Source organism: Notechis scutatus, chromosome 4 (assembly GCF_049901735.1).
Source record: "Notechis scutatus isolate UNSWTSFEM ecotype Mainland chromosome 4, rNotScu1.2, whole genome shotgun sequence".
Taxonomy (NCBI): domain Eukaryota; kingdom Metazoa; phylum Chordata; class Lepidosauria; order Squamata; family Elapidae; genus Notechis; species Notechis scutatus.
Window position 1 is genome coordinate 12,653,946 of NC_142012.1, and position 12,837 is coordinate 12,666,782.

Here is a 12,837-nt window from a genome sequence, read left to right on the forward strand (position 1 = left end):
ACTATTCAGATGACCCCGAGGGTACAGATAAAACTCCAAATGGCCTCCACGACTCTCAGAGAGAGTGCTAACAACCAGGTGACTGCAAGGAATATAAATCCTGCCATCCTCCACCATTCAATCAGAACTGAAGCAGCTTCTTGGATGAGAAGCAAAACGTCTTCAAGGAAAAGGAAAATCTGGTTGCCTTTTGAAAAAAAAGAAAGTACTTTGGGGCAACCATGACCTGAAAAGTCTCCATAGACATACCTTATTACATAGGCAGTGCTCGATTTATGATCCAGATTCAAAGTTCCAACAGCAAAAATAATATTTTTCCAAAAAAAAAAAATTCAATTTTTAAGAAAGACCCCAGGGAGAAGAAAAAAACAAGGGGGGGGGGGGGGGGGGGGGGGGGAAGGGAGGCGGGCGAAAAAAAAAAAAAAAGGAAAAACAAATCAATACAAAAGGGGGCCCCCCCTCCCCCCCCCCCCCCTTTTTTTAAAAAAAACAAATGCCTGCAACAGCCGCCTCCCCTTTGCCCCCCCTCTCCCGTGGTTATGTGATTGGTTTTGGGCACTTGGCAAGAACCTGTTTGTATTTGCAGCTGTTTACATCATCCCGTGGTCACATGACTGATTAACAATGTGGTTTGCAGGTAGCTAGCATTTACTTATTGTAAGTTGAGAACTACCTGTATTTACCTGACCTACACTAATTAAAGCAGTGATGAAATACGGGCAAAGAAATTGCTTGTGACTCTAGCCAGTAGATCTTGGAATCTGATATAAATCATTGGAGTACAGTATATATTCTGGTCCAATTGTAATGGCACACTTTGATATATTTTTTCTGGCATTCAGTTGAAAGGAATTACAAGAAAGTAATTACAAGACAAGGTAACTGCCTCCAGGTGAACCATATGGGGAAAAAGAAGATTAATCTGCATTCTGTTGCCACATAGAAAAGTAATCAAAGGCAGGAAATGCACAGAAGAACTTCACACCTAATTGTTAGCTGTACTTAACATACATACCTTCAGCACTACCTTCAGCGCAAGTTTGATGTTGGATACTGCAGGAATTAAGTATCATTTCCTAAAGAGCAGAGTAGTTCAAAATACCTCAAGCTTTAAACTCAGCTCTGCACTGGGAAAACACTATGAATTAGAGTTAGAGTTTTATTCTTGCCAATAGGATTCAAGCATGCTAAAGTAAAATGGAGCTAGATTTTTGAATAAACCACAATTACTGGATTAACACAATATGTGTTAACAGGATGTGATTTACAAACACCAATCATTGAGTGAATGCAAATATGCTAAATCAAAATCCAGCCAATAACTTTTATTCCCCCACAAAGTAGCTTTATATGATGTTGTCAGAATTAAAGAGGTTTGTCCAGCACCAGTATCATTTAGGACTATCTCTGTTTTTTCAGGTTCTTTCAGATGCGTTGACCGGATGTTCAGAAGGAAAGCCCACAATAGTACTGTGTGTTCAAAAATGTTCCCAAGTTCCTGTGCATAGGATTGTATTTTTATTTGGTGCCATTCCCTTATATTTTTAGGTTCTTACCTGTACAAGGGAATTAGGAAACTCCCAGAATTCTTTGGCTCAAGATAAAATGACAGAATTATCATTTTGATGCACAAAGGAGAAAAGCTATTCCGATGTATAAGAAGAACAGGACAGGATAACAAATTTGAACATCATATGTAGTGGAGTGTGATAGATTTCAGGTGTAAATTAATACACTCAGTTGTTCTATCAACATACTTTTTCTCCCTTCTAAAGTTGGTTGCTGAAACAAAAGTATGGAAATTAGAGAACCAAAAGCCTGTTTCTTTTTTTCTTTTTTTTGCCAAATACCTTGTTCCCTAAATCTAAACCCATAACAGCAACATCTCTTAATTTCTATTCTGCAGCTGGTTTGATTTACTCAAAAGAAAATCTGACGATGAGTCTGTCCATTACGATTGTGTGTCATAATAGTCGTAAAATGGGTCGGACCCATGACCAACCTTAATTTGATCACCTTTTTTATGGTTGTCATTAAGTGAACGCAGCACTCGTAAAGCAAATCCCATGGTCATTAAGCAAACCGATGCTTTGCTAGGGGTGCAGTTTTGCCATAAACTAAACGCAACCATGGTGCTGACTGCCTGAAGAAGGGACCTGACTGTTGGAACTTCTAAATTGGGTTGAAGTCATCTTTTTTGGGTCAGTCGTAGCTTCAAACTGCTGCTAAGCAATCAGTCATAAGTTGAGGACTACCTGTATTGAGATCTCTTATTCTGTCTGGGACGTGGATCTCATTGTCATAGAGCAAGGGTGTCAAACTCGATTTAATTGAGGGCCACATCAGGGTTATGTTTGCCCTGGGGGGGCGTGGCCAGCTCCACATCACTTGTGTTGGGGGCATCTGCGGCGCAGTGGTAGGATTCAAAAATTTACTACTGGTTCTGTGGGCCTGGTTTGGTGGGTGTGGCTTGGTGGGCGTGGCAGGGGAAGGATACTGCAAAATCCCCATTCCCTCCCCACCCCACTAACCTGCTTTCCAGCTCTGTTCTCCTGTGCAGGGCAACCAAAGAAGACCAGCCAATCAGCTGGGACTCGGGAGACAGAGAATAGATGGGGGCGGGGCCAGTCAGAGGTGGTATTCACTGGTTCTCCGAACTACTCAAAATTTCCACTACCGGTTCTCCAGAACTGGTCAGAACCTGGTGAATACCACCTCTGCTATGGCAGCCTGAGCATTCTGCCAGCAAAACGGGCTCCCGAACTTCGTTTTTGGCCGTGACAGCCTCCTGCAACCCTCTGCCATTGAAAATAGACCTGCAGTCCTCCCGAGCTCTGTTTACTGGCAAAGGCCCTGTTGAGGTAATTCCCCGTTAGGAAAATGAGCGCATACAGGGAGACGTATAGACAGTAGTGTTGGAATAATACACACAGAGCACACAGATACACTGTACAGTAAATGTAGGTTTTTACTTCCAGAAAGGTTTAAGCAAAGTCCAAAATAAGCAATCCAAAGTCATTCACAAGTTAAATCAGTCAGTTTTCAATCCAGGGATAATCCAAATATCAAAGTCCAGTGTCAAAAAACAGTTCAGTAACAGACTTACATTAAATCCAGAAATACAGTCAATTAGGAAAAAATGGAGGAACGGCAATACTTTCCAACAGAAGGAAACAAAGATACACTCACACTCTCTTCTGAGACTAAGACTAAACAAACCAGGTTTCTGGCTCCATCTTATGGCCGTTTGAGAAACCACACCTAATTACAGTTTTGCATTTTCTTAAAGATACAGTTTTAAAATGTTTGTCCTGGTTTATAGATTTCTAACCCAAATACCTGTTAGGTGACTCATATTCCTAACAGGCCCTGCGGGCCAGTCCTTCACTGTTTCAGGGCGGCCCCACCAACCAGATCTAAGCTCCCCACAGGCCAGATCCAGCCCTTGGGCCTTGACACCCCTGTCCCAGAGGATCCACAACAGAAGCATCCTTTCATATTTACAACCATAAGAAATCCTAAACCATAGAAGCAAAATGTTGGTTGTTGGGGTGTTGGTTAAGACTCGCAGGTTATTTTCATCAAACCGCCTCTCTTAACACACCTTAATAAACCCCCATAGATTCTAAACGAGACCTTAATAAACACCACAGATCCTAAATTTTCATCCTTGCTTTTCGGAAACAAGGTGTTCTAACCCAAACCTGGTTCCAAGAGAGTAAACACAAGACAAAGGTAACAGCACAACCTTTTACTGTTTCATTTAGGAATCCTGTTTCTTCACAGATAAAAGGCTGCTTCCAACTAATTAGTTCGGATAAGAAAGAGCCTTGCCAAGTTTTTGCAAGGCTGCCAAGAACAACAGATAAAGTTCCTAAACAATAAATCAAAAAGTCTCCAAACACCCATTTGGACGTCCACCAGGCTCGAGTATCAAACCTCTTTGCCTTCTGCAAAGAACTGCAGTTTCTCAGCTGGCTTTTATCTTCTCAGGGAGGGGCCATTACCTTGTAGCCTTACTCCCGAGTCACCCATGCTGCTGCCGCTGTTTTTTCCTTCGAGCAGCCCTGCATGCACTGGGCATGGGTTCCTCAGGGGCTTTTTCATCACTGCTGCCAGCCTCCACACTCCAGAGAGCAGCATTCCACTCCCTGATGGTCCTAACCCTAACCACATCCTTGCATCACACGCAGGCCCCTCATCTGAGTCCTCGCTCTCCGAGACCTCAGCCATCCGGTCCTGCTGCCAGCGAACCTTTTTTTCTCACGAAAATCAACTTTCCGTTCCTTTTATATAATGTCAAAGTCAAGCAAATTTGATCTCTAGAATTAGCTTCTCCGGATGCGTGTTTTCTTTAAACTCTTTTTAAAACTAAATTTGAGTTTGCATTGTTAGCAAGATTGCTTAAAAAGAACCACAAGATGACAGAAAAAGGGAATAATTTTCCATCTCCAATAGCTTCTCTCTGCTACTAGAAAAAAATGTGAAGGCTCCACTGATGTTTTAGCCCAAAGTGATACCCCTGAGGGAGGGTGAAAATCTGAAGCTGCCTGCAATGCTCCCTAATTTTGAGCACAGTCACCAGAGATTTGCAAAAAAAAATCTGTCTAATTGTAATTTTCACTTTGCAAAAGGGGAAAGAATAAGATATACATGGGCAAAGACTAAACATTTAACTAGATTTGATTGTAGTAAAACACCAAATAACTTACAGGTAGTCCTTGAATTGTAACCACTCATTTAATTACAGTTCAAAGTTACAATGGAGCTGGAAAAAAGTGGCTTATGATGACCTATCCTCATAGTTATGACCGTTACAGCATCCCCACAATCATGTGATTGTGTTTTGGGCACTTGGCAATCAAGTCATATTTACAATGGTTACAATATTCTATGGTCTCACAATCACAATTTGCAACCTTCTCAACCGGCTCCTGACAAAGTAAATAGTTTTGCTTAATGATCACATGGTTCACTTAACAACCATGATAAAAAGGGTGGTAAAATTGGTGGTAATGACCACATTGCTTAGCAATGTAAAAGGGTGGTAATGACCACATTGCTTAGCGACTAAAATTCCTGTCACAATTGTGGTCATAAGCTGAGAACTATCTATACATCTTTTTTTTTCTGACTGAATTCTATTTTTTTTTCTGGAGAGAAGCTTCAAACAAAGGCCAAGACAGGAAAAAAAATGCACACATCCTGTTTTGGCAATCGGGCTGTTTTGTGCCACTCATCTTGTGACACCAATGTGTTTAGGTTTCTTTGACTTAATTTTTGCTTCTTGTCTAATAGGTAGGCTGGCGAGGACAGGTAAGGTTACAGGTAAAAGTTAAAATAAAAGAGTGCATCTTGAGTGGAGCAGAAGACATTATTGTTTACCACCCTGACATTGTTAAATGAACTTTCCACAACCTTGTGCTCTTTGGGTGTATTAGAAATGCAACTTTCACCTCTTATACAGATAGTCCTTGACTTATGACCACAACTGAACCCAAAATTTCCATTGGTAACCAAGATAGTTGTTAAGTGAGTTTTGCACCATTTTACAACCTTTCTTGCCACATTTGTTAAATGAATCACTGCTGTTTCCCTCGCCTGGTTGCAAACCCCTCACGGCCTACTAGTGGACTGTGGCCCACAGGATGGTGTCATGCCACTGTCAGAGTTGGAATCCGAGGAGGAAGAAGAACAGCTGATAGGGAGTGGGAGTGTGGCTCCATTGGCTGTGGAGGAAACTGGGGAAGGGGAAAGTCCGGTTGGGCAGAGCAGGGAAGAGATAGAACAAGGGAGAGGGAGTTCAGAGGAAGACCCAAGCCCACCCTCTCTTCATCCTAGGGCAGGCAGGGAGGAACAGAGAAGAGAGCAATGTGAGTTGTGTGGCTTGCGGGGGAGGAAAGGGCCCTGATTCCCTTCATTAGCCACACCTGGGAAGAGAGTTTAAAAGAAATGAATGCTGAGTACGGCAGCTGCTGGGAACAAGCCTGAGTTTATCTTGTGTTGACTTTGATTATCTGTGTTCCTGGTGTCTTCCCAACTGTGTTGAGTTATTGCCGTGCCTTCACATCTGAAATTCTTGCTTCTGCCTTGCCAGACTCATTACCTCATCTTGCCTTGATTGGTCTTATAGTTACAGTTTTTGTTGACCACGTTTTGGACTTAATTCTCTGCAGCTAAAGGCTGTTCCTGGGAGAGTTTTTCTCCATCCAGAAGGTAACCAGGACATTGGGGGCAAAGTTGGAGCTAATAAAGGGACTCCTACTGATTATCTGACTGTGTTGCCTTTGTGCCTCGCCCCGGGTCATTACAGTTGGGGATCCCTGGTATACATCTTCCCCCTTATACTGCAGTGACTTAAGGAGGTGTCTCCCTGAGATATTTCTGAATATAATCTCATTGCTCTGGACTTAAAATATATTTCAGCCTCTCTTGCCTAGGTAATGCTTTTCTGCTTATTTCCATCAAATAATCTCTCTTACTCTTAGATATTGACTGTCTACAGATCTGGTCTCTTTCATCCTTGTAACTGTTTTTAGAAGAAGAAAGCAGGGAAAACTCAACCAGAATTTATCAGTTGTTGGCAAGCACTGCCCTACCATGGTGAAATTTGGAGAGAAGTATGTAGTATTAGTACCGCAGAAAACAAGTTCCATGACATGGAAGTTCCTTCTTTATGAAACCACAAAGATATTTAAATATAAAGTGGTTTTGTTTCGCCATCTGTTCTGGCCATTCTATAATATCTAACACTGTAATCATATCAAAACTGGGAAGTCCCCACCGTTAGACCTCTAAAACAGCTTAATACAATTGACAATGATGGAGAGGGGGAGGCAAGAGGGAGAGAGGGAGGGGGAGAGAGGAAGAGGGAGATGAAGGGAGAAAAAGAAGGAGGAAAGGAGGGGGGAAGGGAAAGGAGAGAGAAAGAAAGCGAGAAAGCGAGAGAAAGAAAAGAAAGAAAGAAAGAAAGAAAGAAAGAAAGAGAGAGAGAGAGAGAGAAAGAAAGAAAGAAAGAAAGAAAGAAAGAAAGAAAGAAAGAAAGAAAGAAAGAAAGAAAGAAAGAAAGAAAGAAAGAAAGAAAGAAGGAAGGAAGGAAGGAAGGAAGGAAGGAAGAAAGAAAGAGAGAGAAAGAAAGAAAGAAAGAAAGAAAGAAAGAAAGAAAGAAAGAAAGAAAGAAAGAAAGAAAGAAAGAAAGAAAGAAAGAAAGAAAGAAGAAAGAGAAAGAAAGAAAGAAAGAAAGTGTCAGGAAAGAGTGGTAGAGGTTTACAGAATTAAATCTGTCTGACAACGATGACAGTTTAAGAATATAAAACAATGAAGAACGTAAAATAATAGAATCCTTCAAAGAGGGAAAATCCCCTTTAAACCATAGAGAGAACAGTAAAAGCAGTAACTACTATAGGAAAGGAATCCCATTCATAAAAGTTTTTGTCAATTAATGTTTTAAATACCAACTCAGTCAGGAATTAATCAAACTAGGTTAGAAACAAGCCATCAAAAGTTAGAACCGATTACATTTCCCCCCAGATTGCCTATACTTTCTCTGTTCTGGCTTTCTTCTGAAACAGACAAACCGATCACAAGTACACAGCAGGAAATCTCTGACAATGAGATTTAGGAAGGTTTCGCTGTGCGTAATCTTGTACTAAATATAATCTTGACAAATGACAAATGCAAGCAACCAAACGTGAACACAAACTAGATGACCTACAAGGTCCCTTCCAACTCTGATTATCTGATTACCTTGTGAAAGAAATCACTGAGGCTGACATGTTGTAAATAGCGAAGAAACTTTTTAATATAAATACCTCAGGTAATTTTTACTCAGATCTTGATGTCGGCCTCTGTCCCAAGCATGAGGTTTTCTATTTCTGCAGAATTATACAGCTGAGGGGGGGCGGGGGAGTTGCTTTCCTTGTTCCAGTGTGATTTGCTGCCCCTTTTGCACTGGGAAAACAGAATCCAACTGAGGCTCCCGCCAACCTGTCTATGGAAATAAGTGTATATATCCCAGGTACAAACCATCTTTGTTTAAATCAGAGCAATAACTTTAGAGACTCCCCTTTACTGTAATTATCGGTCATAATATCTTTGCAGAACATCAAATGCAGAACTAAACAGAAAAATCACAAACCAACCACAGGGTCACATTCAGGGCGTTGGAAGAAAAATCCAAGTCCAGATGCAAGCAGGGAATAAAATAGAGGCTGCTTGAGAAAGAAAATGTTGGAAGAAATGTCCATCTGGGTTCAGTTCCAAGTGGGGAGAAAGACACTGGGAAACATGGAGGCTTCTTGGAAGGATGGTTTAATGGTGAGGCAGAACCACCAAGCACATTTGATTCTGGGTAACTGACCACTTGTTTTGATGAGCACATGGATTTTTATACAGTTTGCTCTACAGCATTTTGTAATTTAGAGGCTTGTTTTGTGTATTTTATCATTTGATTTGAATTGGTTTGTCTCATAAAGACAGGCAATTGAGTTGGGTTTTTTTAAAATCTTGTTTAATAAATGTAATTAATCGCAGATGCTGCCTCCCTTGGAGTTTTCATCCAGTCTTGAATGGATTACTAAATCTGCATTTCTAAAAGTTGGCCCCTTAGTTGCTACTTGGGGCAGAGTTTCTGTCTTTAGAAACATGTTTGTTTCTCCTTTAGGGAAAATATAACATTCTGGCTTTTTAATATTTCCTAAAATATTTCGTTCTTCTAAGAGCGATGGGTGTTAACTTTCTTCAAAAGTCTGTTTATTGATGAGCAGAATCAACACCCACACACAGCATGCAGTTCTGGGACAGCTGACAAATTAGCCTGGTGAGTGCAAGGATTTTTATACAGTATTTTGTAATTTTGAGGTTTGCTTTGTATGCTTTTAATCTTTGCTTTGCTTTACTTGTTTTGCAAAATCTGGCGGTGGGTCTTAATTGTCAGCTTCCTGAACCTAATCCTGTCAGATATGTATAATTGATTTTATCCTGTTATCTATTGCCTCTAGCCTACCTTTCTTAATGGACTTATTGGTATTGTTTCCACTTTGTCAATGAATAGAGTTAAGGTTATGTCCTGTCCTTAATCCATCATCTGGAGGTGAAGTTGTTTTGTTTGTGAATAGGCACATTAAGAAGGATTGGGGCTGCTTTCTACCTTTAAGAGCAAGTTTCTCCATTTGTCCTTTGCGGAAATATAATATTCTGCCTCTTACTTAAAAATATTTCATTCTCTGGGCAGGAGGGGGACTTCCCACAATTGGATGTGTTAACCACTGAAAGTGAAAAATTCAAATTAAACTTGGTCACTTTCCATTATTACAATATAGAGCAGGGATCCCCAAACTTGGCAACTTTAAGACCTGTGGACTTCAACTCCCAGAATTCTCCAGCCAGCCATGTCTGTTTCTTCTGGGAGTTGAAGTCCACAAGTCTTAAAGTGGCCAAGTTTGAAGACCTCTGGTGTAGAGTGTAACACACTTGGACAGAAAGGGAGCTGAGTTTCAGTGAGTGTAAGCTGTTTATAATGAAAGGTACCTCTCAACTACCAGATGTCTTCAAGTTGTACCTCACAATTTTTTGCAAGCACCAGCAGTCTAAAAAAAAGAAGCTGTCCACCATTAGACCAAACTGGATTTGAAGGCAATAGGTGCCATCTTTGATCAACCGACTGAGACTCAAAACCTAGAGATATTAGTTACCCTGCACAGACTCCACAATTGTTAAACCTGTCACACAGGGCTGCTGTGTGCCACTGCCCTGTTGGTGGCTGACAGCTGTTATCCGTAGCACAAAAATCTTGAGGGCGAATGTTGAAAGTGTGGGAAATAGTAAAGTGTTGTTTTTGCACCAAGCATGTGCATGACCAAGAGCAGCAGAAAAATGCAAATCTTAAGTAACAGGAAACATCTGCAGCTCCAAATATGGATAGTTTAACCACAAGGACTTATGGGAAAGCATACATTGCAAAAAATACTACCTACAAATCTTATCTTCTTATGTCTAGGCAAATAGATAGCAGTAAGCCTCAACTGAAGCTAGACTTGCAGTCAAGGGTTGTTACAGTTGCAAAAGTCAACCAGGGGACTACACTATAAAAAGGGAATAAATAAATGTTAGGGGTGCTTAAAGCATGGTAGTGGGAGATGTAAATGGGGCAGAGATTCACGTGGGTTTATTAGGTGCCTCGAATAGACTGTAAGCTTTGTGTTATCCAGCCAACGGGGAGACAAGGGAAGGAGACAAGGGACTGTTTGGTTTGGTAGCACCAGTGCCTCAGATAGAAAGTCCATACCAGTGAATCGTTTGAGGCCTCCCAGAGGCTCGAGGGAAGCCTCTGTAGTCTCGGGAGGCCGAAAAATGGGCCTTCCGGAAATACCAGAAGTGCCAGTTTTCAGTCTCCAGAGGGCCTCTGGAGCCTGGGGGAGGCTGTTTTCACCCTCCCGGGGGCTCAAGGGAAGCCTCTGCAACCTTTGGAGGGCGAAAAACGGGCCCACTGCACGCACATGTGCAGTGCAGGTAAGGGAGTGGGTGTTTCGTACGCATGCGCAGGGGGCGGGGCGCATTGCATTGTGGGTGCCAGCACGCACGCGCTTTCTGCACACCACAACAAAAAGGTTCGCCATCACTGGTATAGAATCTCCTGCTTGAAAAGGAGGATGGACTAGAACAGTGGTTCCCAAACTTTTTCAGTCCACCACCCCCTTGCTACAAACTCATCCTCAGTGCCCCCACATCCAGGGGTGGGATTCAAATTTCTTAACAACTAGTTCTGTGGGTGTGGCCTAATTTGTGGGCGTGGGTTGGTGGTCACGTGACTGGATGGTTGTGGCTTGGTGATCATGTGACTGGGTGGGCATGGCCAGGTGGCCATGTGACTGGCAAACCAAATATAAGTGATCCTCGCTTAATGGCCGGTTGCTTAAGTAAGTGTTCTAATTTATGACTGACTTACCCAGAGCTACTTGACCTGTTTTGACAGCCATGCACACACACACACACACACACACACACACACACAACCTTCTAACCCTGCTGGAGGAGGTGGTTGGACTAGATATCTCATTCACTTTCTCCTCCTTCCCTTTCTTTCCTTTTTTCTTTCTTTCTCTTTTTTTCTGTCCCTTCCCTCCATCCCTCCTCTTTCTTTGTCTATCCTTTTTCTTCCTTTCTCTCTCCCTTTTTCTTTCCCTTTTCTTTCTTTTCTTTCTTGTCTCTTCCTTCTCTTTCTCTCCTTCTCTCCCTCCCTCCATATCCCATTCACTTTATCCTCCCTCCCTCTTTCTGTTTCTTTCTTTCTTTCTTTCTTTCTTTCTTTCTTTCTTTCTTTCTTTCTTTCTTTCTTTCTTTCTTTCTTTCTTTTTCTTTCTCATTCCTTCTTTTTTTCTTTCTTTCCCTTTTTCTGTCCCTTCCTTCCATCCCCTTTCGTTGTGTATCCCTTTTCTTCCTTTCTCTTCCTTTCTCTCTCCCCTTTTCTTTCTTTACTTTGTCTGTTCCTTTTCTTTCTTTCCCTTTTTTCTTTCTCTTTCCCTTTCTTTTTTTCTCTTTTTCCCTGTTTTTCTCTCTCTTTCTTTCATTCCCCCCTCTCTTTCCCCTCTCTCTATCCCTTCCTTAACCTATCTACCTATTTTCTGCCCAGACAGGCGTGGCCTAATCTGTCAAAGGCCTGGGCTAATCCTGCATCACCCCATTTCCCCTTTCAAAGGCTCCGGCCCTTAATCTCCCCGTTTCCTCCCCCACGACCGCCACTTTCGTCGTCCCACAGTCGTGACTTTACCTTCCTCCCATGGCTGGCTGCCAGGAAAGGCAAGCCAGGGCCGAGCCATTGTTGTCGCTGGGCTTCCTGCCAGCCCACATCGCCCTTGTCACAAATGCCTGCAGCCGCCGCGTTTTTTTCAGTATGCCTGGACTGCAGCCGCACCGAAAAAAACACGCGGCGGCTGGAGGTTTTTTGAAGTGAAAATTACCGACCTCCAGCTTTGGTCTGCTTCTCCAATGCATCGTTGCGACGGTATTCTAGGTGCCGGCCCCGCAGGTCCACCCCATTGAGCCCGCTGCACTGGAGGGGCTTGCCCAAGCAAGTCTGAACGGAGTGGTGCAGCAGTCAGTGGGCTGAGCCTGCATGGCCGGTGCCCAGAACGCAGTGGTGGTAGCACATTGGAGAAGTAGAGCAAAGCCGGAGGTTGGTAATTTTCGCTGCAAAAAACTTCCATCCGCCACATGTTTTTTTCGGTGCGGCTGGAGTCCAGCCACACCGAAAAAAAACACACGGGGTCTGGATGCTTTTTGCAGTAAAAATTACTGACTTGCGGCTTTGCTTGCTCTGCTTCTCCAACTCGCCACTGTGGCCATCAATGATTGTTGCACATGAGCACGATGTTGCGCATGTGCAATAAGGACTGACTGGGCAGGGAACAGAGGAGCGGGCAGAGAGGAGCAGGGCCAGCCAGAGGCCCATTTTACAGGTTCTCCAAACTACCGGGAACAGTAATGAACCAGTAGAATCCCACCCCTGAATTGCACCCTGCGAAGGGCCCACCTCCAGCACCCCCCTTGCCTCTTAGCACCCCCCTGCTGGCCCCCTTGCCTCAGCCACCCCCCCCAAGGCACCCCACCACCCCCAGGAGGTGGTACCGTCCACTTTGGGAACCACTGGACTAGAAGATCTGCAAGGTCACTTTCAGCTCTATTCTGATTCTGATCATTTGATCACCATTTCCGACCATCTTAGCTGGCTTTCAACAAGCAAAGTCAAATGGGGGAAGCAGATTTACAGCCTGATTCACTTAACAGCCAGAGTGATTCACTTAACAACCTTGGCAAAAAAAAAGGACATAAAAACTAATC

The 12,837-nt window shown here is 42.9% G+C and overlaps 1 long non-coding RNA gene across 1 annotated transcript in view; it reads left to right on the forward strand.

Annotated features, from left to right (window-relative positions):
• The first annotated feature begins 7,950 nt into the window (after positions 1-7,950).
• LOC148130656 (uncharacterized) overlaps positions 7,951-12,837 on the forward strand; it is a 34,916-nt gene continuing 30,029 nt past the window's right edge. The window contains exon 1 of the long non-coding RNA XR_015749161.1: positions 7,951-8,017. This is a non-coding gene — a long non-coding RNA (uncharacterized LOC148130656). The remainder of the gene's footprint in view (positions 8,018-12,837) is intronic.